The 27,547-nt window shown below is 41.4% G+C and overlaps 2 non-coding genes across 2 annotated transcripts; both read right to left on the bottom strand.

Moving 5' to 3' along the window:
* Positions 1-2,187: 2,187 nt before the first annotated feature.
* On the bottom strand, positions 2,188-2,269 carry trnas-uga (transfer RNA serine (anticodon UGA)). Its single transcript has one exon. It is a non-coding gene; the product is annotated as a tRNA-Ser (tRNA).
* An 11,588-nt stretch (positions 2,270-13,857) lies between these two features.
* Positions 13,858-13,939, bottom strand: trnas-uga (transfer RNA serine (anticodon UGA)). The gene has a single exon. It is a non-coding gene; the product is annotated as a tRNA-Ser (tRNA).
* Between the last annotated feature and the right edge of the window lie 13,608 nt (positions 13,940-27,547).

Below are 27,547 nucleotides of genomic sequence, written 5' to 3'. Positions count from 1 at the left end.
AATTCTGAAAACAGGTGCTGATCTGACCCAGTCTGCACTACTGGCCTCAGCACTTACACTGGGATGCCCAAACTTGCCCAAACGCATTTATTTCAGCTGAAAACAACCTTTTGACAAATTCTGAACACTGGTGCTGATTTAACCCAGTCTGGACTTCTGGCCTCAGCAGTTACAGTGGGAAGCCCAAGAGTGCAAAAACACGTTTATCTCGGCTGAAAAACACATTTTGACAACTTCTTCACTGTGGGCCTAAGAGCTGACACAGTGTGCTCTTCTGACCCAAGCAGTTACATGGGGATGTCCAAGATTGAAAAAACGCATTTATCTCGGCTGAAAAACACGTTTTGACAACTTCTCCATAGTGGGGTTAAGAGCTGACTCACTGTTCTCTTCTGAGCTAAGCAGTTACAGTGCGGTTGCCAAAGTTGCAAAATGCATTTATTTTGGCTAAAAAACACGTTTTGACAACTACTGCACACTGGGGTTAAGAGCTGACTCAGTGTGCTCTTCTGAGCCAGGCAGTTACATTGGGATTCCAAAGTTTGAAAAAACGCGTTTATTTTGGCTGAGAAACACGTTTTGAAAAGTGTGCTTTTCCTGCCCCATAAGTTACACTGGGGTGACAAAAGTTGCAAAAACGTGTTTATTTCTGCTGAAAAACCCGTTTTGACAACTTCTGCACACTGGGGTTAAGAGCTGACTCAGTGTGCTCTTCTGAGCCAGGCAGTTACATTTGGATTCCAAAGTTTGAAAAAACGCGTTTATTTTGGCTGAAAAACACGTTTTGACAACTTCTGCACACTGGGGTTAAGAGCTGACTCAATGTGCTCTTCTGAGTCAGGCAGTTACATAGGGATTCCAAAGTTTGAAAAAACGCATTTATTTTGGCTGAAAAACACCTTTTTGAAAAGTGTGCTGTTCCTGCCCCATAAGTTACTTTGGGATTCTAAAGTTTGAAAAAACGTGTTTATTTCAGATGAAAAATACGTAGCTGAATGTCTCTGACAATTTCATGTTAGTTTTTAAGAACGACATTGGTGCTAATATATACATATATAGCATATAAGGAACACGTAAAAATTTAGTCCATGCTGAAAAGATAAGAAAACTGCCACAACGTTTCATCTTGGAATAAATCTTTACTTGTTGTTTTGCAGCCTACCCATTCTGACCTAACTCCTCCCTTGAAATTCCCTAACAGATAAGGGTACGTAACTGCTCATGCGATGCTCAGTTGCAATTTGTCACAAAACAAACAAGAACAGCAACTGAGGGTTTGAGTTTGAACATGCACTGTATTAAAGCAGCTTTTATTTCCATTGATAAATGCTAGATATTCCTACAGAGATTCTCCAGGTGAGTAAGCGATTCCTGTTTCTGTTTCTATTTCTGTTTCATATATATATACAGTATATATATATATGTTACATGTGTCTCTGCAATAGTATAAATGTGTTATACACTATCAGGGGCTGCTTTTTTGTGCAACTCATCTACAACAAGGGTTTTTTTTTCATTTATGTTTGTGGACCTTCACCATTTGAGGAAGTGAGTTAGATAAGAAAGTTACAGGTATGGTGAGCAATGACTGACAAAGGCGCGTACTGCGTATTCCTTACAGAAGTGTAAGCAATTTGTTCTAAAAAACACCGGCTAAAGTCCAACATCGTTAGCAATCTCATTACTTAAACAGAATTATTATCAATAAACTGTAAGGTGCTGGTACATGCGAGTAGATTTGATCTTCTATTAAACAAAAATGCAATTAAAGCTCTGAAAAGGTCAACCTAGACTTCTGTAACAGATCTGTTCAGGTCATCGCTGTTCCTCTGACCTTGTGAGTCTTTGGAATTTTAAAAGTGTATTTTGCTTGCCTTTCATGTGGTCTGTGTACAAGTCACTGTGGCGTATGCGGTCCTACACAGCCTTGCTATAGACGTGACGAGCCTCCGCTATGTTGCAATGGAGAACAGGTTCAGTACGGAGCTGCCGAGAAAATTCAGCTGGAAAGCTCATTGCAGAAAAGCATCGTTATCTGCGTCCAGCTGCAAAGCGTCCTTCGTGGGTGCTGAAGAATCGATTTCACAGGCTGCGGGTCCAGGCAATTTAGAGTGTTAAAGGTCCCAGCAAAAACGTACCGGCGCTGGTCCTTTTACATGCACGCACACACCCAAATGGAAAGGACGCTGTAGTCAGCAGGATTTGAACCTGCGCAGAGAGACCCCAACCGATTTCAAGTCTGTCACCTTAACCACTCGGCCACGACTACAGCAAGTACCGTGGCCGCTGCCTTCTTGCTACAATCGAACAGGGAGTGCGAGGCGGCGGCGGCGGAGGCAACTTTTTTCAAGTTCGCTCTCCGTTTAAGAAACCTTTTACGGCATACGTGCAAGCACACACACACACCTCAGAGGACTTAAGGGTGGCTTCAAGTCAGAATGATAAAGTCTCCCCGTTCGGACATGAAAACAGAACTTTCTTAGACAGAAAGCAATCAACAACGGAGACATGTGGACGACGATTTTAGTCACTGCACTTTGAATAGCATTTTTACTCCAGTTTCAGGAGATGCATCAATGGCCCTTGACCTACGCTCTTACCAATGCCTTGAACATTCAAACAAAACAGCCCTCAAGTCCTGCGGTTTAATATAACGCTGTTACGTGTCGAGGCAGTATTTGACTCCGTCCTACCGTTGAGACATGGGGTGTATATGGAAACGAACACACGCTACGGATCGTCTCTAATCAGTCCCTACAGTTGGAAGGCTCCTTGAAGCGTGCACCCCCATCATTCATCTTTGCGCATCTGTGAAAGGTAGACTCTTGAGCAATGTTTGAGCCAGCTCTAAGGCAACTAGTGCTATTGGACAGACACCTCTGGAAGATCCTAAGAGTCTCTTAACACCACTTCCAGCAGCAAGCTTAATTGTTCGCTGGAGGTCTCCCACCCAGGCACTGACCAGGCAAAGAATCACCAGTACATTGAATGTGGAAGTTAATCCTGAAATCCAATTACATATCTCAAGGTAAGACAAATCCATAAGAACATGTCTTAGTTTTACTTTGTTTACATTAGTATGACACTGAGTTGGAGCTCCTCTTTAAGCTGTGGTTTAGTTTTGCATACATGTGTTTCTAGAGCAGTTATTTGCTTATTTGCTTATTTGGGGGTGGGTGGGTCTTTCACAGAGGCTCAGGACAAATCCCCCGCCTGAAAGTCTAATGTGTGCGTTCAGATAGTCACAGGTCAAGAGCCAGGCAGGAGGACAATGGACAAAAAAGCCAACTAACTAAAAATAAAAGAACAAATATGAAAAAGCCACCATCTTTTTCTTTTTGACATTTTCCGACTTTCATGCAAGCCAGGACAAAGTTGCTCGTAGCTACTTGTGGATTCAAATACTCTATCGAGTGCTTTGATGAGTTTTTGCAATTTGATTGTCATCCTGTCAGCCTGTTTCTGTTTTTTTTTCAATCTAGGGATGGAAAGTATGAGGGAAATGATGGAGCAATCAATAACCGCTCCGGAAAAATGGCAGAAAGAAATGGCCCGTCACTAAAGTCATCATAAAGTGCGAGAAGAAGCACCACTAGATTTGTTATTCAAAGCTTATCAGTTACTTTCGGCTAATTCTAACGACTCAGACAGCATATATTGTTTTGGTACATTGTCTTCTAAAGTAACCTAAACAGTGTACTTTGTTGACGCACTGTTTTCTAAAATTCTGCACGTACTGTAGCACAGCAATTACATCCTTGAAATATATTTTCTAAAAGCACCAATATATTTTTTGCAAAGCTCAATACATTTTAAGAATCAATTTACTTATTAGATTTCCATTTCAATTCCCTCCTTCTTATTCTTGAAAATGATTAAAAGTTAGATTCTTCATATGGACTCCCAGGAGGCTCCCATACTTCGGATTCTTGCGTTCTTATCAGAACATACTGATGCGCAAACATATTCATTACCATATTTCAAAGCATTGGAATAATATATGTTGTACAGCAACACAAAAAAAGGAAGACAAGTATCACAGCTACTATAATCGGTGTTAGTAACATAAAGAAAAACATTCCCCCTTGCCCAAACAGTGATTCTAACCAGGAGAGAAATGGGTGAGGCTGTAGAATGAGGCATTAAAGCACATACATAACAAGATGCATTAAATTTCTTTTACTTTACAATATGAATATAAGTTTATACCACAAATTACTCATACCCCCCTCATTATCAGTTTCATTCAGCCAGTTTGTATACAAAGAGGCTTCGCGTTTAGATTCTTCCTCTTCGGGGTGGTGACAGGCTTCCACATAAAAAGGAAAAAGGCTGTGCACATCAGTCCCAAGCATGTGATCCCCATCTATCCCTGTGGAGACATCATTTGCTCAGTTCGTTTGTGACCTTTTTACAGTGGGAAGCATGAATCCAGGGCACCCTTTCCGTGACTTTCACAGCAGTCGCAGTGGTCAGCAGCCTTGGTACGGCCCCCTCCACCTGAGTGAACACCATTTCTTTTTCCTGAAGTCTTTCACCAGAATCCAGTCTCCTTATTCACTCATTAGTTCTTACAGCACAGGTAAATCCCTGTGGGCTGGAGCCCAGCATTTTTCTTAGGGTTTTTTTTACAAGATTGGTCAATAGCTGGGTAATAACTCTTAGAAAAATCTACACATTGTTCCACTGCCTCAGCTGTGCCTTTTTTCAGAACAATTCTAGCTGAAGTTTTAAAATTTCTCTTTGGTCCGTTCCTGCAAAACATCTTATTATGAACTGTAGCGGCAAGGCTTATTAATAAGAAAGAATTAAGTGTTCTGAGCTTTCCCAAATGAGGCCCCATTTCTCTGTTCATCACTGTGGTGCAGCCACAGAGAAACTATTCATGCAGGCTGATTTAAGGTTCCTTTGATAAGGTTTCCTAGGACAGCTCCCAAAGGGGGATGCACTTAGCTAAGCCTGGCTATCATGATCAATGGTCATCCATTGGCGCCTATCCGTCTAGGGAGTGCCAGATGGACATCTGGACTGCATTCCTAAGTGTCAGGGGTAAGTGACTCATATCTCACCTTGATCAACCAATCAGGGACTGGTAGGGCCGAGTAACCCACGTGGGACTCTGATGCCCATGGAACTTTCAGCCAATCAATGAGCTGAAGTTCCTCCAGGTAAAAACAGACAACACAGAGAGCCTGAGAGATTCAGTGAGATTCAGAGGATTCAGGAGAATTCTGTGGACTTTTCTAAAGGGAATTCAAAGGAGAATTCCAGGGCAGGACGGCCCAGGAGCAGAAGGCTCCCAAGGGTAGGACATTCTCGCAGAGCGCCTCCTGACCATCCTGAGACTCAGCCCGGACAACCACGGAACGGCCAGTGTGTCCGAGTGCCAGAACTTTTCTTTGTTCTAAGAGTCTAGAGCGGAGGTTGCCAGAGAGTAACCAGAGGATCCACCCGAGGTTAGCACCAGCAGCAGGCCTCGTGAACAGGTCGGAACTGTGGACAGCTGAATCACTATTCAGAACTAGCTCTTCATCAGGAACGAACCGGTCCTATTCCTGACTTGCTGGGACCCACAGTCATCTTTTCTCCTGTGCACAAACTTTGCTAGTTAAAGCCAACAGTGAGCATCAGCAGCGCACCGTCGCAAGCCGCACAGCACAGCCTGGCACCGAGCCAGAGAGCGCGGATTGGACAGCAACAGCTTGCAACTGTTTCTTTGTGCCCGCAGGAGATCTGAATCCCCAGAGATTGGATGAGTATTCAACTTCAATGCATTACAGCTCGAGAATTCAATTGTTATCCCAACCAGTTGATATCAATTTAATTCCTAAGAGTTATGTACTTGTTTTGAGTATCTAATGTAGAAGTTATAACCAAGTTCATTTACGAAACGGTCTAAATGAATGATATACTGAACGTATGTCCTCTTGATATGTGTAACACTTTGTAACTGACTGAATATATACCTTTTGTATTCTGATAACCCTCTCAATAAGATCTGTTAGGTTTATATGCATATTCTATGTATTAATAAATGTATCCTCGTGTATTAGTACCTGTGTGTGCACATTGTTTGAGTTATGTCGCATGGTTGGATTCTAAAGCCATCAAAAGAATCAATTTTGTGATTTACTGCAACAATTAATAATTGTTCCAGTAAATGCCCAAACCCTACAGAACTGGTGCCTTTAGAGAGCCACTACATTACATTTTGGCTATGGCAACATTACAGAACAAACAAACCACAATAATAATTTCCATCTAGGGGAATCACTCCCAAGGGTAACCCCCCTTAAAACTATATTGTTCTACCCATCAAGTTCTGCCACTAGATAATTACCCTTTCCCATGAAATCATTTTTTGACCTTCATGATCCCTTCAGGGCGTACAATTAGCACAGAAGCAGCAGCTTTAGTCCACATGTTTTTCAAGCAGGATATTAACAGTATGATCATAACGAATAATACCACTTGCACAAATATGTATTGAACCAGAGACCCTCTCCAGGTTCCTAGCACAGACTGTAGCCATGCACCAATGCCCTAATCATCTGGATTATAATTATGATATATATTTTTCTTCATCATAGATGTGCTTTGCTAAGTCATTCATTTGCTAATAATTGTCTAGAATACAAGTACTGTTTAGTCTTTGCTCACCTAAACAGCTGTCTATCACCCTAATAGAGAATGGCCTAAAACTGTGATTATAGCGAGGAGCATACAGTTATTTCCATTCTAATACATCTGAGTTACACTTAGACTAAAAGCAGGGCTATTTACCCATGCCAATAAACCTAAATAATCACCTCTATCAAAGGGGATTACTCCCATGAGCATCTTTTATAGCAATACAATCCCAACATGAGCTCTGATTATTATTTGTGGCTGACTGATAAAGTATTGATTCCATATCCCCATTTATCAAAGTAAAACTCCTTATACTTAACAGGTAGACCGTCACCCCCCCTCAGGAAGCTCAACAAACACAGAAACAGTGACAATATAATAATTAATGTTCACTCAGTCTCTGGTGCAGTGGTTCGGTGTCAGCGCAATGCGTAGATCCAGCGATCTCATCCTGTCACTCAGATGGCAGAGTCGGTAGTCAGTTGCACTTGATATGGTCCTTCTCAGCAGGGTTGCAACATCTGGCAGGGTATATCTTCCTCACCCACACCCACTCGCCAGGTATCAGGTCGTGTCTTCCCTCTACTGGAGGTCTCCAAGCGTCCAGCGCCTGTTCACCAGCCCCGTACACCACTTCAATTAACAACCTTCAATACTACAATAGAGAATTAGCAAATTCAACAATCCATTAGCCAAATTCATCCCTCCAGGAAGTTTCGTTGATTGGCCTGTGATGATATCAAACAGGCTCTATTACACAGTTCTGTTTGATCCAGCCCGCATCCCATGGTGTTCCTTCAGTTTGATGTCTAGTCGATCTTTTAGAGTTCTGTTCTTTCATTCCACTGTTCCAGTAGACTGAGGGTGATCTCAGTCCATCTCCGAATAATGCAGCCACAGCCTGTCCCTTGATCATAATACAAGCGGTAGGGCAGTGCCCACCAAGGGCTTATCTCCATCATCAAGTGTTTGGTAGACACAGAGGCAGTGACAGCAACCCACTGGGAAAACAGATTATAAGAGCCAAGGTTTCCCTTTACAATTGTAAATTGTAAACATTTGCTACTGCATGAAAGGTTTCTCAGGAGCAGGCCTTTTGAGCTGTAGCACCTGCACCTGAACTGTAGTTGAGTTCCTTTGATAAGCATCACATTGAGATACTACATAAGTGGTTATTGCTTCAAACACGGTCCCCACCCAGGTTTGGGTAACCGACACACCATTTGACTCACACCCAGGTGTCCGACAGAGTGCATTTGTAGAGCTACAAAGGGCATTAGGCTGTGATGTCATGCAGAGCGTCCAGTGTGCTGGCAGCACCACACTCTTTTCTAACCATGTCCTTTTCTCTGCTTTAGAGGCCTCAGCCTGAATATCCTGTAGCTGTCCCCTTTTCACCAACGGAGGTTTCACAGGGGTCTCAGACTCCTGTTCTACAAGTACTGCTCACCTGACAGCTGCATCTGCAAAGTTGTTCCCTCGAGTTACTGGAAATATTTCTTTATTATGTGATTTACACTTTACAACAGCTACTTCAGTCAGTAGCTGCAAAGCTTCTTACAGTTCAGAGACAAACCCAGCATTCTTGACTGGAGTCCCTGCCGTGTTGAGGAAATCCCTATTCCTCCACTGCCATCCAAAATTGTGGCATACACCAAATGTATATATACAGTCTATATAAATGGCTACAATTTTCCATTTAGCATAATTACAAATTTCAATTAAATCTTTTCATTCGGTCTGCTAGTTCTACACCAGATTATTCACAGTTTATACAGCCAGGCAGATAGCCTGCACAACACATAAACATGGCCCCTTGGCCACCGCATCAAGGGGTCCTGAATAATAATAACCCACCAGACGATTCCTATCTCCATGCTCCTGCACCAGCACAATGGCTCACAACCCATTTCTTTCACTTACAGACAGATTACATACAGATGATCCATCTGAGGGAATCCAGTCCAGGCCAGTGCCTGCAAGAAAGCTTGTTTCAAAACATCAAAAATGGTTTCTGCTGCAGGGGTCAAGGCAATTTTGTCTTTAGACCGCACTACCCCCCTTAAACCAATACGTCACTAGTCAAGCTCGTTCTGAGAAGGCATTCACCCTGGCTTTATCATGTAGTTGGTTCTATACTCCTTTTTTCCCTCTCAAGATCCAATACTTGGAGTAGCCCGGCCTTATGGATTCCCTCATTAGGTAAAACAATCACAATATCACATAACTCTATTGAGTTAGTTTATATAAATGCTATTTCATGCAGTTATTCCTTATAAAATGCTGCAGTCTGGGCCTAAAATAGGTCTGGGGTGTCCCCCACCCACATCAGTAGTTGAAACTGTACATCTTTTCCCAAGCAGACTGTGACAGCTTATATTTGCTTTAAACACAACCCTTGCACCCCTTCTCCTGTAGCCTCCTGTTACCCGTTAGAAAACTTTATATCACATCTTTATGCTGTTTTAGTCTAAAAACAGGACAGCTGTGCTCCTGTGTCTGTAATATCAGGAAAGCATAGTTGTACATTCTTGGCAACATCAGGTTTTAACCCACTCAAGTACATTTGTTTTATTACTGTGGAAGTATCTTCATTCACTTCCTTCTCATCGGCTAACCCCGAGTATACTATCCATAAAGCTATAAACCTTTCTGTAAAATCTGAAACATCCTCACTTCTTTCTGCTGACATGCTGTTACTTTTCTCTAATCAGTTTTCGGTGGGTAATGCTCTTTCAAAACTCTCCACACTAATTCCCACCCTTCTCCCAGATTCTCTCTTATCCCACTGCTGACACCAATGTAACACAACAGGGGCTCAGGCGGGCGCCCTTGCCGCATTAGGTTGGCCCTGCACTGTCGGAAGCTTGAACCCGAGACTCCTGTGTCACTCACCAGGGACCCAGCCCGGCGAGCCAAGGAGAGATCTCTCTTAAGGTGTTCTATTTCTTCTTTTGCTGTTTCTTTTTCTGCATATATAACTGTTTCGTTCAGCCATTGCTTTTAGCTTTTCCATCAGGGATTTTTGCGTCTCATCTATGATATTCTGTTGAATTCTCAAATATTCCTCTAAATATTGTTTATTTTTATCCAAATGTTCATACACTTTTCTACATTCCTGTTCAGTCTAAATTTCATCTGACATATTTCTTTTAAGTTTCACTTTGGATTAATCAAACTTCTTTTTTTCTTTACACCAAACCATTTTCACGTCTCCCACGCGCCCCGCGGAATCCCCCAGTCGAGACAAACTGATTAATTATCCCAATTCGGGAACACGGACCAGGTTCCAAATCCTGGCTTTAAACACACAGTTGAATCGAGTTACCATTTTCGGCTCTTCTGCGAGTACAGTTCTAGTTACTACCTTCAGCCGTACTGCAGTCGTGTACCAGGATGCAACACCTGGATTTTTTAGCACGGGCAGGGCGAGATGCTATTCCTTCAGCAATCCCTCTTTTTCTACCCCACCTTCACAAAACAGGCATCTAAAACCACATACACCATTAACTCATTTTTCTGTTGTACTCACTTCAGCTTCAGGAAAACCCTGAACCCACCACAGCAACATAGAGAGGACAAGGGACTTTTTAGAAAAGAGGAGTCCTTACCTCTTTTTAGAAGCGGCTGCCTAACTTTTCCTCTCCATGTCCGTGTGGTTTAATTTAGATGGATACTTCTTCATCATTTGGGTCACGTATCCGCCAATTTGCCTCCACCTTTTTAGAGGACATTGTAAACCTTTAGGAACAATATGATCTAGCAACAAGCTTATGTCACTGTAATTAGGCTTAAGACAATCAAGAACTAGGCTTGCCTTTCTTCTAAATTCTTTACGATCATCAGGCAATTTAGGAAAAGACTTAACTAATGCAAATAATTCACTAGGAGACCAATGTCAATGTACATATGCTGGAGTTCCTTCTGGACCTGGAAAAGTGCACATGGGCATTTCACGAACAAGTGAAAAGGCTTTGGCTCTGGACTGCTTTCTAATTTCGGTGGAGACTTTTTCTTTTTAGTACGCATGGCCATGACTTTAGCTGCAGCTTGCTGTGCTTTAGTTTCAAGACTAGTCTTTTTTGAAGCTTCCCATTATTTCTGTGATTCCTCTTTCCATTACATAAGTTTTCCAATTCACTTTTTTTCCTTTCTTCTCCTTCTCTTCTAAGTTTCCCCTTCTTCAGGAAACTTATTTTTCCTAATTCAACTTTCCACTGTCCATTCTGATTCACTTACAAAGATCCTTCATAGTTATGGGCCCCTAATTATCATATATAAATTATGTGCAAGTTCCCTTACACCTATTACCCTAGCTTTACAGGTCATGAACATAAAAATTTTTCTTCTGCTGGGATTCTAACCCAGGCTATAATTGTTTCTCTGAATTTGTCGTACATGTACTTTTTCTGGACTGCTAGGTCCCATTTTCGTCTTTGAATTTTCATTTCCCATTTTTACCAATCGGTGCCTTACTTAGAACCTTATCACATTAACTTCTCTGCAGAGCAAAAACCACACGTCTGTGTTAAGATAATTTTTTTATATGAGTCCCAGACTCATCAAACCCGCGTGAGAACACCCCTGTGGCTCGCTTCTCAAACTATTAATTTTTAAGGATAACTTACTGACGTCAGACAGCTGCCAATTCTCCAGATGCGTCTCTGGAAGGATAAACAGTTTATCCACCGAGGTTTGTCCAATTTGCTAAAATTGTCCGGGTCCGGATGGAGTTTCAGCAGCTGTTTGCGTTCAGGTTTGTGATCCCGGACGAGCCCCCAAATTGTCACGGAAATATAACTATCAAGGAAGCCACAAGAGAGAGTTCTCACCTGAGTAAGGTCTTTATTTCAATATTGCAAAATTGGGAGCCCTGCTGCCACTTCGCAAAGTGCAACCAGACACTCAATTTGTTACAAGTAGTACAGGGTTTTTATAAGACGTTGCGCTGTAAAAAAGCTCAGCGCTTTGTCCCTTCTAAAACTTAACCTTTCCCTAAGAGAAAAGAGATTACATTATAAAGCGAGAGAAGAAGCACCACTAGATTTGTTATTCAAAGCTTATCAGTTACTTTCGGCTAATTCTAATGACCCAGACAGCATATATTGTTTTGGTACATTGTCTTCTGAAGTAACCTAAACAGTGTACTTTGTTGACGCACTGTTTTCTAAAATTCTGCAAGTACTGAAGCACAGCAATTACATCCTTGAAATATATTTTCTTAAAGTACCAATATATTTTTTGCAAAGCTCTCTACATTTTAAGACTCAATTTACTTATTAGATTTCCATTTCACCTCACACCTGTAAAAGCCTCCATGGTTTTCTTTCTTCTCTTTTCAACATGGAATACACCTATTGTCTGCAAGATGTGACAATTTCACGCTGTTTTGGAAGAAAACGTTTTTTCTTTGAATTCAAAATCAATCGGAATTTCAGCACGACACATCAACACTTTTTCTGTTTTAAGGAGATGATATTTTAAACCTGATAAAAATAGTAGGAAACACAAGTTTCTTGCTGTGAAAATTTAGATGGGGAAGTGTACTACTAGTAGCAGTGTAGAGCTCTCTGTGGTGGAGTGCAAGCCCATATTCCATGGGCCAGTGGCATAATGGATAACGCGTCTGACTTCTGATCAGAAGATTGTAGGTTCAAGTCCCGCCTGGCTCGTGAGGCTTTTAAACCTATCAGGTTCCTCGGTAACAGGTTGCCCTCATATATATGAACTATAGAAAAGCATTTGACACAACCCGTAAATTAGCACGCACTCCATACAGTTAACACAGAACTGTATGGAGATCGTCTCCAGCTCCGAGCTCAATTGCGATGAAAAAACATGCAGAACAGAACTGAAGAGCAGCTGAATTTGTGCTCAGTAGGGTGGGGAGGACTCAGCATTGCTATTATTCTAATTGGCATGACTACAGGGGATCTGAATCAGAACATGTCAGTTAGTTCGATCATTGCGTCAATATGTAGGCGACGTTAATATAGAATTATTACTTTGTCTGTCTCGTCTTTGTATAAAGCTGAATGTCCCTGACAATTTCATGTTAGTTTTTAAGAACGACATTGGTGCTAATATATACATATATAGCATATAAGGAACACGTAAAAGTTTAGTCCATGCTGAAAAGATAAGAAAACCACCACAACATTTCATCTTGGAATAAATCTTTACTTGTTCTTTTGCAGCCTACCCGTTCTGACCTAACTCCTCCCTTGAAATTCCCTAACAGAGAAGGGTACGTAACGGCTCATGCGATGCTCAGTTGCAATTTGTCACAAAACAAACAAGAACAGCAGCTAACGGTTTGAGTTTGAACATGCACTGTATTAAAGCAGCTTTTATTTCCATTGATAAATGCTAGATATTCCTACAGAGATTCTCCAGGTGAGTAAGCGATTCCTGTTTCTGTTTCTATTTCTGTTTCATATATATATATACAGTATATATATATGTTACATGTGTCTTTGGAATAGTATAAATGTGTTATACACTATCAGGGGCTGCTTTTTTGTGCACCTCATCTACAACAAGGGTTTTTTTTTCATTTATGTTTGTGGACCTTCACCATTTGAGGAAGTGAGTTAGATAAGAAAGTTACAGGTATGGTGAGCAATGACTGACAAAGGCGCGTACTGCGTATTCCTTACAGAAGTGTAAGCAATTTGTTCTAAAAAACACCGGCTAAAGTCCAACATCGTTAGCAATCTTATTACTTAAACAGAATTAACTTCAATAAACTGTAAGGTGCTGGTACATGGGAGTGGATTTGATCTTCTTTTAAACAAAAATGCAATTACAGCTCTAAAAAGGTCAACCTAGACTTCTGTAACAGATCTTTTCAGGTCATCGCTGTTCCTCTGACCTTGTGAGTCTTTGGAATTTTAAAAGTGTATTTTGCTTGCCTTTCATGTGGTCTGTGTACAAGTCACTGTGGCGAATGCGGTCCTACACAGCCTTGCTATAGATGTGACGAGCCTCCGCTATGTTGCAATGGAGAACAGGTTCAGTACGGAGCTGCCGAGAAAATTCAGCAGGAAAGCTCGTTGCAGAAAAGCATCGTTATCTGCGTCCAGCTGCAAAGCGTCCTTCGTGGGTGCTGAAGAATTGATTTCACAGGCTGCGGGTCCAGGCGATTTAGAGTGTTAAAGGTCCCAGCGAAAACGAAACGGCGCTTGTCCTTTTACACGCATGCACGCAACCAAATGCAAAAGACACCGTAGTCAGCAGGATTTTAACCTGCGCGGGGAGACACCAACGGATTTCAAGTCCGTCACCTTAACCACTCGGCCAGGACTACAGCGAGCACCATGGCCGCTTCCTTCTTGCTACAATCGAACAGGGAGTGCAAGGCGGCGGCGGCGACAACTTTTTTCAAGTTCGCTCTTCGTTTAAGAAACCTTTTACGCCATACGTGCAAGCACACACACACACGCCTCAGAGGACTTAAGGGGTGGCTTCAAGTTGGAATGATAAAGTCTCCCCGTTCGGACATGAAAACAGAACTTTCTTAGACAGAAAGCAATCAACAACGGAGACGTGGACGACGATTTTAGTCATTGCACTTTGAATAGCATTTTTACTCCAGTTACAAGAGATGCACGAATGGCCCTTGACCTACGCTCTTACCAATGCCTTGAACATTCAAACAAAACAGCCCTCAAGTCCTTTGGTTTAATATAATGCTGTTACGGGTCGAGGCAGTATTTGACTCCATCCTACCGTTGAGACACGGGGCGTTTATGGAAACGAACACACGCTACAGATCGTCTCTAATCAGTCCCTACAGTTGGAAGGCTCCTTGAAGTGTGCACCCCCATCATTCATCTTTACACATTTGTGAAAGGTAGACTCTTGAGCAATGTTTGAGCCAGCTCTAAGGCAACTAGTGCTATTGGACAGACACCTCTGGAAGATCCTAAGAGTCTCTTAACACCACTTCCAGCAGCAAGCTTAATTGTTCGCTGGAGGTCTCCCACCCAGGCACTGACCAGGCAAAGAATCACCAGTACATTGAATGTGGAAGTTAATCCTGAAATCCAATTATATATCTCAAGGTAAGACAAATCCATAAGAACATGTCTTAGTATTACTTCGTTTACATTAGTATGGCACTGAGTTGGAGCTCCTCTTTAAGCTGTGGTTTAGTTTTGCATTCATGTGTTTCGAGAGCAGTTATTTATGGGGGTGGGTGGGTCTTTCACAGAGGCTCAGGACAAATCCCCCTCCTGAAAGTCTAATGTATGCGTTCAGACAGTCACAGGTCAAGAGCCAGGCAGGAGGACAATGGACAGAAGAGCCAACGAACTAAAAATAAAAGAACAAATATGAAAAAGCCACCATCTTTTTCTTTTTGACATTTTCCAACTTTCATGCAAGCCAGGACAAAGTTGCTCATAGCTACTTGTGGATCCAAATACTCTATCGAGTTTTGGAATTTGATTGTCGTCCTGTCAGCCTGTTTCTGTTTTTTTTTTCAATCTAGGGATGGAAAGTATGAGGGAAATGATGGAGCAATCAATAACCGCTCCGGAAAAATGGCAGAAAGAAATGGCCCGTCACTAAGGACATTTGTGAAGCAGAGGAGTGACATCACCACAAAGGCGACATATTTTGCTGATGGTTTTGGTGAATAATGATTGAGGCATGTGAAGAGAAAGGTAGCTGCGTCAGCATGCGTAGGCTGCAAAGGATCAAGCAAAGGATCTGCGCCATCTTCTTTAGCGGTGATGATGTTTACATTGGAAAAACTGAGACATGCGTCCGTGTGTGGACTTGAACCACCAACCATTCGGTTAACAGCCGAACGCGCTAAATGATTGCGCCACAGAGACTGATGGCCGCGTGTCCTCCCTACATTTGCAGGTTTATGGTCAAAGAAAACAATCACTTGCGCTTCTTGCAGCCGGCAATCTTTTTCTACTGACAACCAAGAAATGGATTTCATCTTTCACAAGCTGTATGGATTTCTTCAAACTTATTCCAGTAAGGAAATGAATTATTGCATTAAACTGAACCAAGCTGTACATGTTTGTCTGAAATGATACATTCGGCACAACAAGACACGGTGAGAGGCACCGCTGGTATTCAGACCCAGGATCGCCTGCTTACTAGGCAGGCACTTTAAGCCACTAGGGAACAGCGCCAGCAGAGCACCGCGCTTTTACAGACACTTAGACACATCCGTGTTCGGTGTGCACTCAATCTGCTCTCTGAGCCCGTTGCCTCCGTCCCATTTAATAGCAGAACTGACGCCAAGAGAAATGATAAGAAACGGCATTTATCTGGCACTTTTCATGTCCAAGGAGCTCAATGCCCTTGACACCTCCCCAAGGCGACAGAGCTGTGCATTCTTTGGCGACACCGTTTTTTCTTTTGTTTAATTTCTATACTTATTGATAGAAGAAAAACGATATGTCATGTACTGTAAGGGAAATGTCTCTTTTCATGGGGAACGCTAGCACCAGCAAATGTTGTGTTTAGAAGAAGTGATTTAACATGACACGTGACCTAATTTACCGGAGCAAAAGCTCACCCAGCAAGCCCTGCTTTACTTCTTCAGGAGAGAAGTAGTCTGCAAGATGTTCAGCTGGGTAGCTACGTCAGCATGCCTCGGCTGCAAAGGAACAAGTAATAGGTTTATTGCATGCTGAAAAGAGAAGAAAGGAAACACAACGTTTCGGCCGTGAGGTCTTCTCACACCTGAAGAAGCCTCACACCTGTAAAAGGCTCCATGGTTTTCTTTCTTCTCTTTTCAACATGGAATACACCTATTGTCTGCAAGATGTGACAATTTCACGCTGTTTTGGAAGAAAACGTTTTTTCTTTGAATTCAAAATCAATCTGAATTTCAGCACGACACATCAACACTTTTTCTGTTTTAAGGAGTTGATATTTTAAACCTGATAAAAGTTGTAGGAAACACATGTTTCTTGATCTGAAAATTTAGATGGGGAAGTGTACTACTAATAGCAGTGTAGAGCTCTCTTTGGTGGAATGCACGTGCACGTTTCATGGGGCAGTGGCGTAATGGATAACGTGTCTGACTTCGGATCAGGAGATTGTAGGTTTGAGTCCTACCTGGCTAGTGAGGCTTTTAAACCTAACGGGTTGCCCTCATATACATGAACTATAGAAAAGCATTTGCCACAACCCGTAAATTAGCACGCAAGTGCGGGCTAGTTAACACAGTACTGTATGGAGATCATCTCCAGCTCTGAGCTCCATTGCAACGAAAAAACATGCAGAACAGAACTGGAGAGCAGCTGAATTTGTGCTCAATAGGGTGGGGAGGACTCAGCATTGCTATTGTTCTAATTGGCATTAACTGCAGGGGATCTGAATCAGAACATGTCAGTTAGTTCGATCATTGCGTCAATATGTAGGCCACGTTAATATAGAATTATTACTTTGTCTGTCTCATCTTTGTATAAAGCTGAATGTCCCTGACAATTTCATGTTAGTTTTTAAGAACGACATTGGTGCTAATATATACATATATAGCATATAAAGAACACGTAAAAGTTTAGTCCATGCTGAAAAGATAAGAAAACCGCCACAACGTTTCATCTTGGAATAAATCTTTACTTGTTGTTTTGCAGCCTACCCATTCTGACCTAACTCCTCCCTTGAAATTCCCTAACAGATAAGGGTACGTAACGGCTCATGCGATGCTCAGTTGCAATTTGTCACAAAATAAACAAGAACAGCAGCTGAGGGTTTGAGTTTGAACATGCACTTTATTAAAGCAGCTTTTATTTCCATTGATAAATGCTAGATATTCCTACAGAGATTCTCCAGGTGAGTAAGCGATTCCTGTTTCTGTTTCTATTTCTTTTTCATATATATACAGTTTATATATGTTACATGTGTCTCTGCAATAGTATAAATGTGTTCTACACTGTCAGGGGCTGCTTTTGTGTGCAAAAAATTTTCTGTGCAAAATACCGCGGTACATGATTGGTTGACCGACAGGGGCACTCGTGGTGCGTTGGTCGGTCGTAGAAAGATTTAAATGTGTTTACTATACCTGTTTTAGTGTTGAATATTTATATGGAATTTTACCACTGAAGGGAAATCTTAGTAGGTGAGCATAAAAAGAATAGGAGCATACTGTAACGCGTGTGAAGGCCATAAACAATATTAATTTGGGAACATAAACATACAGTATATGGCTGGTCTCGGTACTTTAAAGAAAAAATACACACCAGTATTCTATTTCTCCCTAAACATTTTAAGCATCGAAGTCTTTAACTAACGTGATACCGGAGCCAACAAGCATTCTTTTAGAATTGCATGTTTGAATCCAGCTGGAGCCATGTCTTTTTTTTTAACAAACATTTCTTTGAAAAAATAAAACATTTCCCTGGGTCAGAGATTAAATAAAACTTCACTCGCACCAAACAAATTTATATTTCTAAATATCACAACATGATCAAATTTAAGTCATTTTAATAACAATGAATAGTCACCTGTGCGTTACAATATAAACATTTATATTGATTTAAATTGCGTTGAAATCGCCTTTATTTAAAACCCATAAATAAAGCTGATAATGTTTAGATTTTGAATTATTTAAAACTGTATTACAACAGCACAATGCACAATGCAACATAAATCGGTATCTTTGTCTTCTGCGTAATAATGTTCACCTCTCTGTCCAGCAAATTAACAATAGTAATAATAATTAACTTTATTGTATATGGCACCTTTAAAGGTGGCTCCTCAAAGCGCTTTACAGGATAAAAACAATAACAACAATACTGTTAGGCTGGGCAAACGATTTTTTTAAAAAAAGAAATACAAAATGAGATATAATGATGTGTTCCGGCTTAGACATTAACGAAGAGCATAACACATGGGCGGTGTAGCGGTCGGCTCTGGCTTTCCCATCTACTGTATACCGATGCACTGCAAGTACACCCCCCCTCTCTGCGGGAGTGCTGGCTGTGACGAATTAAACCAGTTTCACAGGTATTTTCAAAGTAGAAGGGGGCGAGATTTCCAGCGAAAGACACCTCCCCCCCTCCAAAACCCAGTAAGTACAGTACTTACTAGTTAAGAAAGCTAGGCACCTCAATGAAATTGCTTATACATGCTAATGCGTTGGTGTAACAGTCCGTGCGTGGCAAGCTTCTAATGTCTCCTGACTACGGCGAAAGGAACCCTTCTTTCATTGGAAGACAATGAACATATTCTAGCCCTAAATGAATTAATAGCAAACATGGTTTACATAAAATACATTTTTCCAAGAAAGTTTAGCCTTTGTCACAAATGAAACCACTAAATAAATATAGAAATCTTAAGATTTTTAAAATACATGACTTTGCTAAAATGTATTTAAAATTACAAACGCCAGGGGAGAGACAGAACAGGGGAGGGATGTTGGTTTTGCATAAATGATAATTTGCTATGGGAATGAGGTCTATTTGGGAATGTGGAGTTACATGTTCTGGCTGTTTGTGAATTATCGTTGTTGAGTATGGAGTGTTGAGGTATTGATTTTGTGCAATGCTTTATGTTGAAAATTGAGGTGGATTTTGTTTATGATAAAGAGGATAAACTGGGATGGGAGGAGGGTTTTGCATAAGGGGCGGGATTATGATAATTGGAGGAATTTGCGAGAGTATAATGGTTTGATATATTTGATTTTGTATTGTGGTTGTTATCTATGTTTTTGGTTGTTATTATTTTTATATGGTTGTTTTTGTTGGTTGGATGTTATTATGGTTATTAATAATACGATCTATAGTTGAAATCTGAGCCTAAATAAAAAGAAAAAGCAAATGATTAGGTTTATGAGCAATCTAATTACTTATTCGTTTAAAATGCTATATAAAGTTTATTATTAATTTGCTGGACAGAGCGGTGAACATTATTATGCATAAGACAAAGATAACGATCCTGATCAGTTTAGAAATCTGTGTACGCTGTGGTTTTTACTTCTTAAACTTTTAAAATACACGTTTCAAATAGAAAGAAATCCTCTTCCTGGTACAGTACTGTATGTATAGCAAACCAGCACGTCTTTTTTCTCCAATCAGAGGGGTGTCAGATGGTGTCAGCCAATCACCATTCTGAAGTCCTACCATAATCTCTGGTATGGGGAGACCCCAGAATTCTGTCCCATAGTTTAGACAGATGATAGATACTTTTATTGATCCCGTGAGGGAAATAAAGTAAATCATTTTCATTTTAGGAAATTATTAAACGCTCAGTTAAAAGCAAAGGAGATTGTCTGTTATAGTGGACATAAAAACAAGAGTTCGCTGGCATTATATCCTAGAAGACACAGACCGGCGCCAGACCGGGAAAATGCCTGATGAACTAGGGATTGGACAGTTTCCAAGTGCTTGTACAATCGATGGAAATGTTCAAATAAATGTGCAAAAGAAATAAACAAAATAATCATTTATTTCTTTATCATATTGGCTAGCTAATGTCCTCTTTTTGCTAGTAAGTGGCTGTGTTTCTGCGTTGGGTAGCAACGGGTAACTGTTCTCAGGCGGAAGGTGTTAAATAATTTTTTTAAATTAAAATTCATTCTACACAGCAATCGCATATTTGGGTACCGTTTCATAAAACTTTCATGCTTAAAATGTTTAGGGAGAAATGGAAGACTGGTGTGTATTTTTTCTTTAAACTATCAAGACCAGCCATACACAGTACAGTTTATGTACATACAGTAATGTTTATGTTCCTAAATTAATATCGTTTATGACCTTCAGATGCTCCTCTTCTTTTTATGCTCAGCTACTAAAATTTCCCTTCAGTGGTAAAATTCCATATAAATATTAAAAACTAAGCGGATTAAAATGTGCACAGTAAAGACATTAAATGATTAAATCTTTTCACTACCAACCAATGCACCACGAGTGCCCCTGTCGGTCATTTTGGCCAGCCAATCACTTACCGCGGTGTCCTCCGGTGCCCTGCGGTGGCTTGTGGGTAGGTTACTGTACCGCGGGTTTTTACCGCGCATTTTGAATGGCTGCATCTGTATGCATCGTTGATATGAGGAGTTTTGAAACCAAATTTCCCAAATTTAATATGTGCTTTTCTATATTTATTGTCAATTGATTGTCCATAATATTGCTATTCTAAGCAAGGAGCGCTTCACCCTGCCTGCTGTGGGAAGAGTTGGCTTATTCCTTCCCTGCCTCACTGAGGGCAGACCCTGCCAGGCCCTCGTCGACACCGGTTTGACCATCACCCTGCTGCGGCCTGGTGTCCTGCCGGGCACCGAGGCAGCCGGACCCCCATGGCGCTCACCGTGCACTTTGGAGCTGTGAGGGTGAAACACCCCTTCTACCTTGCCCCAGTCCGTGAGGACTGTATCCTGGGGTTGGACTGGTTGCAGCAGGTGGGTGGTTGCCTTGACTTGGGCGTGAGGGACGGGGTGCTGCGCCGGGGGTAGCGGGTACCCTCCAGCAGCGAGGTCACTGCTTGGCAGCCTCCAGCTGGCCGTGCACCGCTTGGAAAACTGCCCCACAGAGCGACGCAACACCACAAACTGGCGACGCCCGCCGCTGCCACCTCCGCTTCCCGCTCCAGTCATCCCACACACCCCAGACCCCTCCCGGCCCGCCCACCGCGAAACTGATTCGTTCCCCCTGCCCCACCAACTCTCGCCGGCCCAAGTCAAGGCAACCACCCACCTGCTGCAACCAGTCCAACCCCAGGATACAGTCCTCACAGACTGGGGCAAGGTACTGTAGAAGGGGTGTTTCACCCTCGCAGTCCCAAAGTGCATGGTGAGCGCCCTGGGGGTCCGGCTGCCTTGGTGTCTGGCAGGATACCAGGCCGCAGCAGGGTGATGGTTGAACTGGTGTCAACAAGAGCCTGGCAGGGTCTGCCCTCGATGAGGCAGGGAAGAAATAAGCCCCGGCTGTGGCCAACCCTTCCCACAGCAGCAGGGGGGTGAAGCGCTCCTTCTGGCTTTCCAGAGTGGGGGTAGAGTCGCTCAAGGGCAGCCTTCCCCTCTTTAGGCCACCCCGCTCCCGTTTCCCGAGGGCCTCCGGAGTCCCCGGGGCTCCAGCGCCCGGTACTCCCATGCGATGTGTCCCCTCTCCCCACAGCGGTGGCAGATGACCAGCCGTCGTCGCTCCCCCAGCATCACGGCGCTGGTGATATTTACAATAATTAAGTCTAAACAGTATCAGCTTATGTATGGGTTGTAATTTTAAAAAAGTCAAAAACCGCACTCAAAATGCAATTTAGCACTTTCTGGCAAGAGGAGACACCCAAATTAATAATGTAACACCCTACTGTTTGTGCATGGATATAGTTATACTGCTATTTCCTTAGACACATGATTCCATGTTTTATTTTGAATCCCCGGCGGAACCGGGCATCCATAAGAATCAAGTACTGTAATAGGTTTATTCCATGCTGAAATAAAAGAAGAAAGCAAACACATTCCATAAGAATCAACGCCTTTATATAGCGCCTTTAAAGGTGGCTTCTCAAAATGCTTTACAGGATAGAAACAATAATAACAACAACAACAACAATATTGTGTTTTATTGCACTTTGACAGATCGTCTTTAAATCAACTGTTGATTTAAAGTTTGACAGTAAATGTTTATATTGTAACGCATACAGCCTCCATTTCTTAATAAAAATGTAGCCTAAGAGGGGGGGTCTGCTCTCACAATCCTCCATATACTCAAGTGAAAAATTAGTAACGCCAATGTAAACGTCGTATTTACAATTTGTTGATAATAAAAATGTTAAGTTCTCTAAAGCTTTGTGATAGTTTACCCAGTTTACCCATTGTTATTAAAAATGACTTGGATTCAAACATGTTGTGATATTTAGAAATATAAAAGTCAATTAATTGTCCATTTCTATATTTATGTCTTTATTTAGTGGTTTCATTAGTGACAAAGGCTAAACTTTCTTGGAAAAATGTCTTTGCTCTCTTGCTGATAGGTTAAGCTTTCGAAACCCAGCCCCAAAGTCATGTGACTGATTTTTCACCCTGTTTCGTTGGTTAAACGCAATGATCACAAGCACCACCATGGTAACTGGGATGTTTAGTTTTTAATTCAGTTTGAATTATAACTGTACGTACTGTCTTCATATTTGGCCAGGGCTTCAAAGAGAGGGTGCACCAAAAATATTCGGTGCTGTCGTCTCTGCTTTAAAGGTACCCCCGTGCTGAAAGAATTTCACCTCGGAACGTTTGCCCAGTGTACATATAGGCACATCCCGTAATTTTGACTTCACTGTGTAATGAAGAAATTTTAAAGACTACTTAGCGTGGATAAAAAAGCTTGGATTCCCATGGACAGTATCTTATACAGTACACATATCTTTTTCTATTGTCTTTGTTGATCTCTTGAGGATTCTTGTGATATTTTGAGCTATCGTTGAATGATAAAAGTGTAGCAGTTTAAATGATTTTCATTGTTAGAAATTATGAAATGCTCTGTTAAAAGCGAGGGAGTTTTTATATCTGTTATTGTAAAAGAAAATGCCTGACGAACTAGGGATTGAACAGTTTTTCAGTGCTTGTACAATCGACGGAAATGTTCAAATAAATGTGCTAAAGAAATTAAACAAAAAGAAAAAATAAAGAAATTAAACAAAAAGAAATTAAACTCCAGCGACTGTTCAACCTGAGCCTGCGCTTGGAGAGAGTCCCGGTGCTCTGGAAGACATTATGCCTAGTCCCGGTACCAAAGAAAGGGCGCCCCTCTGTCCTCAACGACTACAGACCAGTTGCACTGACTTCTCACGTCATGAAGACACTGGAGAGGCTGGTCTTATCCCACCTGAGACCCCTGGTCAACTCATCACTGGACACCCTACAGTTTGCCTACCAGCCCAGTGTTGGTGTGGAGGATGCAATCATCTACATGCTGCAAAGGGCCTACTCACACCTTGACAGGGCTGGCAACACTGTAAGGATCATGTTTTTCGACTTCTCCAGTGCCTTCAATACCATCCAGCCCTTACTTCTAAGGAGGAAGCTGGAGGAGATGCAAGTCGATGCCTCCACGACCTCGTGGATCACTGACTACCTGACAGGCAGACCACAGTCTGTGAGACTTCAGAACTGTGTGTCTGAACAGGTAGTGAGTAACACAGGGGCACCTCAAGGGACAGTTCTTTCTCCATTCCTCTTCACCCTCTATACTTCGGACTTTAAGTACAACTCAAAGTCATGCCACCTGAAGAAGTTCTCAGATGACTCTGCAATTGTGGGATGCATCAAGGGTGAGCAGGAGGAGGAGTACAGAGGACTGGTCAGCAGCTTTGTGGAGTGGTGTGGGGTGAACCACTTGGAACTGAATGTAACAAAGACAAAGGAACTGGTGGTAGATTTCAGGAGGAAAAAGGTCAAACCTACTCCTGTTTACATCCATGGGAGTGGCGTGGAGATGGTGGACTCGTACAAGTACCTGGGAGTACACGTCGACGATAGACTGGAATGGTCTAAGAACATCGAGGCCACCTATAAGAAGGGACAGAGCCGACTTTACTTCTTGAGGAGGCTCAGGTCCTTCAATGGGTGTAGTAAGATGCTACATATGTTCTATCAGTCGGTGGTAGCGAGTGCCATTTTCTACGCAGTGGTGTGCTGGGGCTCTGGGATTAGAGCAGTGGATTCTAAAAGGCTGAACAAGCTCATCAGGAGAGCAAGCTCTGTCATTGGGTCTGACCTGGACCCCTTGGAGGTAGTGGCTGAGAGGAGAATGATGTCCAAACTAGAGGCCATCATGGACAACTTCTCCCATCCCCTCTATGACAGGCTTGCAGGAATGAAGAGCACGTTCAGCAATAGACTAATTCATCCACGGTGCGACAGGGAGCGCTACAGGAGGTCATTCTTGCCTTCTGCCATAAGACTGTATAACGCATCCACCTTGCGTCTTGGCAGAGGCAACATCGACAGTGACCTGTTTCTGGACTAAACGCATCTACACATGTATTGCTACATCTGTTCTCTTTCTTTTTCTTTTTTCCGCTTACAACCATTTTTGTGCAATATATGCCAAGGACCTGTGCAATACATTTATATTTATATCTATATTTACATCTATATTTATATTCATATATGTGATACAATTTTTCTGTGTACTGTTCTGTTCTAGTTTGTTCTTTGTGTGTCTGGACTGTGAGTAACTCTCGTATTGTATTGTATGTATTGTACTATTATTATATAATTCGTTACACTGTGGCTGTGTTGTGTGTGTTAAGCTGCTGTTGCACTGCAATTTCCCTCACGGGATCAATAAAGTATCTATCTATCTAAAAAGGAATTCCTTTATCATATTGGCTAGCTAATGTCCCATCCTTTTAAGTTAGATCAACGGAATGCTGTGGTGGGTGTTACTTTTTGTCGATGAAAAAATAAAGTCGTTACAAATAGTGTGGACCAGCATTATACTTTGAGTTTTACTGGTGGAGCTCATACAGCTGTGTCTGGATATCTTGGTCAAATATTCGGCTAGTGTGTATTGCCTGTTTGGGGTTCTGTAGTATTCCACATGGCTGGGCAGCTTGTTCCCCCCTCCCGCTGTCTAGGGAGAAATTGAGTATTGGTGTGTATTTTTTCTTTAAAATACCAATAACAGCAACATACAGTTTACATAATATCTTTTAGTTCCTAAATTAATATCGTTTATGACCTTTATGACCTTCGTTATGCTCCTCTGCGTTTTATGCTTAGCTACTAAAATTTCCCTTTTTTGACCGGGGCGAGGACATTCGTGAATGTGAGTCTGATTAAGAATGAATAAAAGCATTTTATTAAAAACGCGTTTGCATTTGTCTGGGTGCTGACAAAGAGTGTGTGTGTGTCTCTCTCTCTCCGCTGGCTTTTGTAATCGTTTTTATTTTTAAATACATTTTAGCAAAGTCATGTACCATAAAAGTATGGTAATTAAAAACCATTCATGCTGGAGTTTAAATAAAGTCGATGTTTTCTCTTTTTGGCTAGACTTGACTATTTAGCCATGGGATAAACAATACTTTGTCATTAAACAACCTTATCATTTATGAGCAATCTTATTTCTTATTTCTGAACATTATTACGCAGAAGACAAAGGTAGCGATTTATGTTGCATTGTGCATTGTGCTGCTGTAATACAGTTTAAAATAATTAAAAGTCTAAACAGTATCAGCTTATGTATGGGTTGTAATTTAAAAAAAGTCAAAAACCACACTCAAAATGCAATTTAGCGCTTTCTGACAAGAGGAGACCCCCAAATTAATAATGTAACATGCTACTGTTTGTGCATGAACATAGTTACTGAATACTGTTATTTCTTAAGATACGCGATTCCATGTTTTTCTTTAATCCCTGGCGGGACCAGGCGTCCATAAGAATCAAGTTATAGGTTTCATTTTGCTTTGACAGAAACCAAATTATATCATTATTAATTTCTTTAGATATGCGATTCCACATTATATTCCCTATTAATCAAATTCTAAAAGTATGTTTGTTGACTCCGGTATCGAGCGTATTTGCAGAAAAAGCTTAGAACTACCACTTTTATACACATATTATTTCACGTTAGTTAAAGACTGCGATGCTTAAAATGTTTAGGGAGAAATGGAATACTGGTGTGTACTGAGACCAGCCATATACAGTATACATACTGTATGTTTATGTTCCAAAACTAATATCGTTTATAGATTTCACACACGTTATGGTAAAATTCCATATAAATATTCAATACTTAAACGGGCACAGTAAAGACATTAAATATACATATACATACTGTATACAGTACAGTATACATGTTCCTAAATCAATATCTTCTATGAGCATGTGAAAGGCATGGTGAATGTGGACCAGGGCAATACTTTGAGTTTACAGCTTGTCCAAGGTCATTCATTATACTGTATATACTATTAGTAATATCTTCGGTAAAGACTTTGATGGTGACAGCTCAAACATGAGAGGTTGAGCTTTATTAGCTCCACCTTGCGGAAATTCAGGATACTATTATTTTCTTTGCGGTATCATGCGGTTTCATGCGGCGCTATGCGAGAATATACGGTATTAATACCGTAACTTGCGGTATACTGCGTCAAGCAGAAAATAATGTGGTATTATTACCACATTAAAACCGCCTGCTTGTTTTGAATGGCTGCAATTGTATTTAGCGGCCCTCAGAATAACTCTGAAAGGTGAGCAACTTCCAGTTCCCGACACTTGTATGTGCTCACTGTTACAATCTCAGTCTGTACAGTAAAAATAAACTGCTGATTTTTAAATGAAATAAACATTATTTTCAGTTAAGTTTACATTAAAACATTAAACAGTAGAAAACAGTTGAATACCTGTATCCTTTAAACCCAGAAATGTCTACTGTTTATAAAAGGAATAATACAGTACCTTTGCCCTCCCTCAACTCAAGGCTCTCTTTCTCCTTTAAACATCTGTAACAGGGGAAGTTGTAGGTTTTCTCCTCAAACTCCACTGTCACCATCAAACAGAACCAGTCATCTCCAGCGAGAATGGGGGACTTTTCCAACCTAATCAGCACAATGTCTCCCAGATGTTTTTTACAAGTTAAATAGTACACACCAGTCTAGAAAGAAACACATACCATATGCAGTATCAAGACTAGATTTTTTTAAATTATACTTCTGTTTCTATGTGGAGTCTTTTGCCAAGATGGTATGTATAGTGGATAATGGATCTGACTCCTGAATGTAGTTTTATAGTTTTTACATCACGGTAGCATCCTTTCCAATGGATTCTCCCAGAATGTTGCAGGAAAGTCCATTTTAGATATTCCATTGCTGCTACCTTTCACAGAGTCAACAGTGAAACATAAACCAGAGTAAACAGATGAAAAACTACTTGGCAATGCATTTAATACTGATAACAGGATGCAATTCTTTACACAATGGGTTTTGGGAAAATGGAGCATGTTACACACCTCTT

The sequence above is a fragment of the Lepisosteus platostomus genome, chromosome 22 (genome assembly GCF_059453375.1).
Source record: "Lepisosteus platostomus isolate fLepPlt1 chromosome 22, fLepPlt1.hap1, whole genome shotgun sequence".
Taxonomy (NCBI): domain Eukaryota; kingdom Metazoa; phylum Chordata; class Actinopteri; order Semionotiformes; family Lepisosteidae; genus Lepisosteus; species Lepisosteus platostomus.
This window is presented reverse-complemented; position numbering and strand designations above follow the sequence as displayed.